Source organism: Leopardus geoffroyi, chromosome X (assembly GCF_018350155.1).
Source record: "Leopardus geoffroyi isolate Oge1 chromosome X, O.geoffroyi_Oge1_pat1.0, whole genome shotgun sequence".
Classification (NCBI taxonomy): domain Eukaryota; kingdom Metazoa; phylum Chordata; class Mammalia; order Carnivora; family Felidae; genus Leopardus; species Leopardus geoffroyi.
The window spans coordinates 81,365,432-81,373,969 of record NC_059343.1 but is presented as its reverse complement, the minus strand read 5'-3'; the positions used below and the strand labels follow the sequence as shown (position 1 = coordinate 81,373,969).

The 8,538-nt window shown below is 39.7% G+C and overlaps 1 pseudogene; it reads right to left on the bottom strand.

Moving 5' to 3' along the window:
• Positions 1-564: 564 nt before the first annotated feature.
• On the bottom strand, positions 565-2,118 carry LOC123594293 (annotated as a pseudogene).
• Between the last annotated feature and the right edge of the window lie 6,420 nt (positions 2,119-8,538).

Here is an 8,538-nt window from a genome sequence, read left to right as displayed (position 1 = left end):
GTTTGGAATGTTGTGAGATGATCCATTTGTGGCAGGGCTGGGAAGAAAGCTTCTGAGACCTGTGAAGAGCTGAGAATTTGAGCTGGGAGAGACCTGAGCTTTCTCCAGCCTCAGGGTACCTTGTAATTTTTGTTTTGTAAATGGACTGAGAAAGATTTGGGTCCTGTGAAACAGGAATAAGTGGGCAGGCACCTCAGGAGCTTGGGCTTCTGAAAGAGAATAACCTGCAGTTTTCTGCTATTTCAGCAGGCAAGAGGGAATTAAATGAGAAAAAAGCTGTCACAGAAGCCATGTGCCTTCCTATGATCCCAGAACAATAGGCAGCAAATCTGACCTTCTTCAAAGAAGAGAAACTGCCTTAATTTGCAACTAGTGACTGGTTCAAAGCAAATAAAACTCATCTCTACTTTATTTACTTCAAACACATACAACTACATGATGCTATATTATGGATTAATTCATTTTCTCTCACCACTCTTCACCTGTTATACCCCACTAGATATTTCATGTTGGCAGACCTTGTTCACTGTTATAGCACTATGCCTAGAACAGTGCCTGGCACATTATAGGTCTTTAATAAGTATCTGTTGAAATGAATTTTGGAGGTGGGAGAACAGGGACCCATAGCCATAGAAATGTTTATGAGGAACAAAGAATAGTTACAAACAGAGACTGGCACTAAATTGTTTTGCTTCAAATCATATCACTCTCACTTATTAACTATGTGATCTTGGGCAAGTTGGTTTTTTTTAAGCAAAATTCAGTTTATTCATCTGTCTATGACACAGTACACAAGAGGTAAACTGTTTCACATCATAGATTTCACTTCCAACTCCTTGGAATGTTCATTTCTTTGGATAAAAGGAGAGACTAGACATGAGAGGCAGGAAATGCTTAGGCAGCTTAAATAAGGGTGGGAAGGGGGCAATGCTAACATAATCCTTTCAGGGATGGGCATAAGGGGACTGTTAGTCACAAGCTAATTTCTAGAACTCTTAGCTAGAACTAAAGGAGCACCACTCCTGACACCCATGCTGTTGTGGACCTCAGTCATCTCCACCACACAGGTACAGCAGTGCTTTCTGGTAACTCCACTTTGTGTCTTGCTGGATGCAGTAGTACAGGGATTTGGCATACTTTTATCTTGAATTCAGACCTAATTTTCAACATGTCCACTTCACTGCGAGAGACCATTATTCTAATCAGGACTTTATCGCAATTCCCCCTGGAGTTGTACAGTGAGTCAACAAAATACAGGGGTTTGTTCTGAATGCACTGGACCAAGTTCAGGAAAGCATTTTACAGGTCTCCTTGGATCTCCTTCTTGATGCTTTCCAGCATGTCATAAGGGCTGTAGCTCTTGTACTTGACAAATACTTTTCTGGAGGTGAAACATACTCTGCTCGGTCATGATGCTGATCCATTTGGGCACATCATTCCTTTCCTCTTCAATCCTAGCATCATAGAGATCCCAGGCATTTTGGTCAATCAGTTCACAAGCAATTACAGAGCCATCCTCTGCTCTTCTACCTTTGCAAGGGCAACCATCAGCTTGCAGAAGTCACCAGATGTGTCTGAAACAGTGTCCTTCTCTAGATCAGTCTTGTATATTTCCTTGTAAACTCCGTTAATTTCCTGAAGCTCCTGGTTGATCTTTGAGCAGATGATCTCAACGGAGGAGTTCTCATCAGTTCCCGGCCCCTTCATGGAGGCTTCTAGCTCAGAAGCCTCATACTGAACAGATATTTTGAATAGGCCCAGAATCATGGTCTCCAGGTGGCCAGACAAGGCTGACTTTAGTGCTGATGCAAACTCCTTTTTGGTCCTTTTTCAGTAGGTAAAAGCAATATCCTGTCTCTGTTCATTGCTGCGGTTGGCCAAAATATTGACAATGGTAACCTTATCCACAGCTTTGGTTGTGGTTGCCATTTCAATGTTCAGAGCATCATGCTCAACGTCAAAATTGGTGTATGCTTTGACCCATATGCACTTGGGGTGTGGAGTGATCACTCTCCAAGCTGAGCTTGCAGAGAATTTCGTGAACAGTAGACATTTTGAAAGAAGCTGGTCCAGGCACCGAGAGCTGCAAGTGTCCCTCGTTGTGGAGCTTGGGCAAGTTGTTTAAGTTGTGCTTTAAATTTCTAATCTGGAAATGGAGAAACTATTATCTATTTCATAGGGTTTTTTATGGCTTGAATGAGATAATAGGTGTGAAACATTTAGAAGAGTGCCTGACACATAATAAAACCAATATAAATGTTTACTACAGTAACTATTATTATTTTGGAAAGGTTGGTGAAGGAAAATACTAAGTACATGGAAAAAGACAGGTTAATATTCTCGAAGCAGCTGCTATGTTCCAGAAACTCTGCTTTATGAATTACTTGCACTACTTTATTGACTCTAACTATAATCTTGTGAGATAGGTTGCATTACTATCCCATGCTACAGATGACGACACTGTATCCCAAGTCATAAAGAGCTGAAACTAAACCTTCATGCTGTGTCCAAGCTCTTCCCACTTTAAAGTACTAACTGCAAGCTCCAGATCATAAGAAAGGGCTGTGTCTGCTTTTGTTTATAATTTTATTCTCAGCTGCTAGCAAATAGTGGGTACTCACAAATGATTCATGGATTTGAATGAATGATGAATAAATAAATGCTTTTAAGAACAGCAGAAAGGGAAATTCCAACTAAAAACTATGGAAGAACCTAGGAAAATTGTGGAGGCTGTCAGTTTGAAGTAGGACTAAAGCAGACCAGAGTGGGCAATCTGAGTCTGCCCACATGGTAATGAAGAAGGCCTTTGGGTGTTACAATGCCCATAGGAAGCCACTTTTGAATCTTGAACTGTGGATAGAGATTACAATTATGTTTTTAAATTAAAAAAATAAAAATATAAATATATGAAATACATTCTCACTTTTTAAATGCACACTATAAAATTCAGGGGAAGATGGCAGAATAAGAGGACCCTATGTTCACCTCATCCCATGGATACAACTATGTAACACTCATATCAGCATAATTAACCCAGAAAGCAGTGCAAAGACTGGAAGAACAGTCTCCATAGCTAAAGGTAGAGAAGAGACCACATAGAAGAAGGTAGGAAGAGGTAGAGAAGAGGCCACATAGAAGGTGGGAAGGCAGAGATGTGGTTTGGGAGCAAAATGGACTATACACAACTGAGGTCAAGAGGGAGCTGAGGGTGTGATAAAGGGCAAGAAATAGACTATCACCCAGGGCAACCTGCTTGGGGAAGACAAATCCCCATAACATTTGACTTTGAAAGCAAGATGGGCCGAATTTCATGAGTTCTTACAACCAATGGGATTTAAAGCCTGGAATTTTAAAAAATCAACAGGCTCAGCTCTGGGAGAGCCAAGAGGGTGGTAGGAAGCTGAGTCTCTTCCCTTAAGGAGACAGTATGACAGCCACTGGAGATAAAGGATAGAAGCAGCAGTTTGAAAAATGCCTGGGGTACACAGGAGGGAGAGTTATTTATTCATCTCAGAGCATGCCCCAGAGAGACAGGGATCACAGGGAGACCCCACCAGGAACAAAGGAGCTGGCAGGTGCCATTTCCTTCCCAGATCCCCCAGAATAGACACATGGCCACTTGTGGAAGCCAGCACAGCTCTGACACTTGATACCTAACTTGTTTGCATCAAGCCTTGCTACCCACACTTCTGTGGAGCTGCCCTTTCCAGTCATGCTTGCCTAGTATCAGCAGTGCAGGTCCCCTCCTCCAGAAGACTGGTGAAAACCTTGACAGCAACTCATCTCCTGACCCAAAACCTCAATTCTGGCAGTGGAAGGTCTCATTTTGTAAACAGAGCAGAGCACACATGGTTAAAATGCAACCCACCTGGCCAAGGACAAAGCACTGAGGACAACAGGCAAAGGGAGCCTCTCCAGACAACTGGACTTATGGAAAGAGTGGCCAGGACACAATAACAGGACACATGCAACACACAAAAAAAAACAGTACCTGAATCAACAGATTATAGAGAACAGGGAACCCTACACTACAGGGCACTATAGGACCTTTTCTTTATAAGGCCATTACCTTCAAGAGCAGGAGAGGTAGCTGACTTTCCTAACACACAGGAATAGACACAGAAAATAAGGCAAAATGATGAGACTGAGGAATCTGTCCCAAATGAAAAAAATAAGACAAAATCACGAGAAACCTAAGTGAAATGGAGATAAGTAATATGCCTGATAGAAAATTTAAAGCAACAATCATAAAAACACTCAGTGGACTGGATGAAAGAGTGGAGGACAACAGTGAGACCCTTACTACAGAGAACAAAAATAACCAGTCAGACATGAAGAACACAATAATTGAAAGAAAACATACACTAGATGGAATAAACAGCAGGCCAGAGGAGCAGAAGAACAAATCAGTGTCATGAAGGACAGAGTAATGCAATATAATCAAGCTGAGCATGTGAGAAAAAATATGCAAAGTGAGAATAAACTTAGGGAACTCAGTGACTCCATCAAATGTAATATCATCATCATTATATGGATCTCAGAAGAAAGAGAAAAGGGGGTAAAAGACTTATTTGAAGAAATAATAGCTGAAAACTTCCCTAATCAGGGGAAGGAAACATATATCCAGATCCAGTAGGCACCGAGATCCTACTGCAAAATCAACCCAAGGAGGTCCACACCAAGACACATACTAATTAAAATATCAAAAAGTGGAGACAAAGAAAATATTTTAATGCAGCAAGAGAAAAAAGGACAGTTACATACAAGGGAAACCCCATAAGCCTATCAGGGGATTTTTCAGCAGAAACTTTGCAGGCCAGAAGGGGATGGCATGATACATTCAAAGTGTTGAAAGGGAAAAATCTGCAGCCAAAAACACTCTATCCAGCAAGGCTATCTATCATTCAGAATGGAAGGAAAAATACAAGGTTCCAGACAGACAAAAACTAAAATAATTCATGACCATTAAACCAGCCCTACAAGAAATATTAAAGAGGACTCTTTGGGTTGCCTGGGTGGCTCAATCAGATAAGCATCTGACTTCGGCTCAGATCATGATCTTGAGATTCATGAGTTTGAGCCCCGCATCAGGCTCTGTGCTGACAGCTCAGCGCCTGGAGCCTGCTTCAAATTCTGTGTCTTCTTCTCTCACTGTCCTTCCCCCCACACACTCTGTCTCTCTCCCTCAAAAATAAATAAACATTTAAAAAAGAGGACTCTTTGAGTGGAAAGAAAAGACCACAAGGAGAGTATGAAAAGTAGAAGCATAAAGCAATAAAAATAAGTATTTTTATAAAAATCAGTCAAGGGATTCACAAAATAAAAGCATGTAAAATATGACTCCATTTACCTAAAACTTGTGTGGGAGGAAGAAGAGTAAGTAATGGATTCAAATTTAAGCAATCATCAAATTAATATAGACTGTTAAACAAGAGATAAAGAAGGACACTATATAATAATAAAGGGGGAAATCCAGCAAGAAGGTATAACAATTATAAATATTTATGTACCCAAATGGGAGCACCCAGATACATTAAACAGTTAATAATAAACATAAAGGTACTAATCTATAATAATCCAATAATAGTACAGGACTTTATCACACCATTACATCAATAAACATACAATCCAAACAGAAAATCAACAAGGAAACAGTGGCTTTGAATGACACACTGGACTAGATGGATTTAAAAGGTATATTCAGAACATTCAATCCTAAAACAACACAATACACATTCTCTTCAAGTACACATGGAATATTCTTCAGAATAGACCACATATTACATCACAGAGCAAGTCTCAACTAATTAAAAAAGAAAGAAGTCATATCATGCATCTTTTTTTTTTAATTTTTAACTTTCTATTAATGTTTTATTATTTATTTTTGAGAGAGATGGCCCAGCATGAGTGAGGGAGGGGCAGAGAGAGAGAGAGAGAGAGGGAGATACAGAATCTGAAGGAGCTCCAGGCTCTGAGCTGTCAGCACAGAGCCTGATGCAGTGCTCGAACTCATGAACTGCGAGATCATAACCTAAGCTGAAGTCAGACACTTAACCAACTCAGCCACCCAGGCACCCCTCATGCAACTTTTCTGAGAACACTATGCAACTAGAAATCAAACACAAGAAAATATCTGGAAAGATCACAAATACGTGGAGGCTAAATAACATGCTAGTAAACAATGAATGAGTCAACCAAGAAATCAAAGAAGAAATTATAAATTACATGGAAACAAATGAGAATGAAAACACAATGGTCCAAAACCTTTGGGATGCAGCAAAAATAGTTCTAAGAGGGAAGTTTATAACAATACAAGCTTACATCAAGAAGCAACAAGGGGCACCTGGATGGTTCAATTGGTTACGTGTCCGACTTTGGCTAAGATCATGATCTTGAAGCTTGTGAGTTCGAGCCCCACATCAGGCTCTGTGCTGACAGCTCAGAGCCTGGAGCATGGTTCAGAATCTGTATCTCCCTCTCTCTCTTCTCCACCCTACTCGCTCTCTCTTTATCTCTCAAAATAATAATTAAAACATTAAAAAATCTTTAAAAAAAGAAGTAACAAAAATATCAAAAGAACAACCTAACCTTTCACCTAAAGTAGCTAGAAAAACAAGAACAAACAAAACTGAAAACCACTAGAAGGAAGGAAATAATAAATAATAGAGCATGGAGGTTAAAGAACATCCTTCTTGGGGCATCTCAGTTTAGTGTCAGACTTCAGCTCAGGTCATGATCTCATGGTTCACGAGTTTGAGCCCTGTGTCAGGCTCTGTGCTGACAGCTCGGAGCCTAGAGCCTGCTTTGGAATCTTTGTCTCCATCTCTCTATGCCCCTCCCCCTGCTCTCTCTCTCTCTCTCAAAAATAAATAAATATTTTTAAAAAATGTAAAAAAGGGGCACCTGGATGGTTCAGTCAGTTAAACGTCTGACTCTTGGTTTCAGCTCAGGTCGTGATATCATGGTTCATGAGTTTAAACCCCACATCAGGCTCTGTGCTGACAGCGTGGAGCCTGGTTGGCATTCTCTCTCTCCCTCTCTCTCTCTGCCTCTCCCATGTTCACTCTCTCACTCTTTCTCTAAAAATAAATAAGTAAACTTGAAAAAATAAACAAAAGTCCTTATTTAAAAAGGGGGGGCATCCTACTAAATAATGAATGGGGTAACCAGGAAATTAAAAAAGAAATTGAAAAATATATGGAAGCAAATGAACATGAAAACATGACAGTCAAAACCCTTGGGATGCAGCAAAGGCAATACGAAGAGGAAAATACATTGCAATTCATGCGTTTTTCAAGAAGCAAGAAAGGTCCCAAATACACAACCTAACCTTACACCTAAGGAGAAAGAAAAGGAGCAGCAAATAAACCCCAAAGTCAGCAGATGAAGGGAAATAATAAAGATTAGAGCAGAAATAAATGATATAGAATAAAAAAAAAACAATGGAACAGATCAATGAAACTAAGAGCTGGTATTTTGAAAGTTGAAACCAAATTGATACCCCTAGCCAGACTCCTCAAAAAGAAAAGATTAATGACCCAAATAGACAAAATCACAAATGAAAGAGGAGAGATCACAACCAACATCACATAAATACAAACAATTATTAGAGAATACTAAGAAAAGTGATATGCCAACAAACTGAACAATTTGGAAGACATGGAAAAATTCCTAGACACTCACACGCTACCAAAATTCAAACAGGAGGAAAGAGAAATTTGAACAGGCCCATAACCAGCAAAGAAATTGAATCACTTATCAAAAATCTCCCAACAAACTAAGAGTCTGGGTCAGATGGCCTTCTAGTGGAATTGTACCAGACATTTAAATGAAGACTTAATCTTTATTCTCCTCAAAATGCTCCAAAAAACAGAAATGGAAGGAAAGCTTCCAGTCTCACTCTATGAAGCCAGAATTACCTTGATTCCAAACCCAGACAATGACCCCACGAGAAAGGAGAATTATGGGCCTATATCCCTGATGAACCAGGATGAAAAAATTCTCAACAAGATACTAGCAAATCAAATTCAACAGTACAGTAAAAGAAGTATACACCATAGTGAAGTGGTATTTATTCCTGGGCCTTAGGGCTAGTTCAATATTCTTGAATCAATCAACATGATATACTACAATAATAAAAGAAAGGATAAGAACCATATGATCCTTTCAAAAGACGCAGAAAAAGCATTTGACAAAATACAGCATCCTTTCTTGATAAAAACCCTCAAGAAAGCAGGGATAGAAGGAACATAGCGTAACATCATAAAGGTCATATATGAAAGGCCCACAGCTAATATCATCCTCAATGGAGAAAAATTGAGAGCTTTCCCCTTAAGATCAGGAACATGACAGGGATGTCCACTCTCACCACTGTTGTTCAACAGAGTACTTGAAGTCTTAGCCTCAGCAATCAGACAACAATAAGGAATAAAAGCCATTCAAATCAGCAAGGAAGAAGTCAAACATTCACTCTTTGCAGATCACATGATACTCTACATGGAAAAAAGAATCCACCAAAAACCTGATAGAGCTGATACA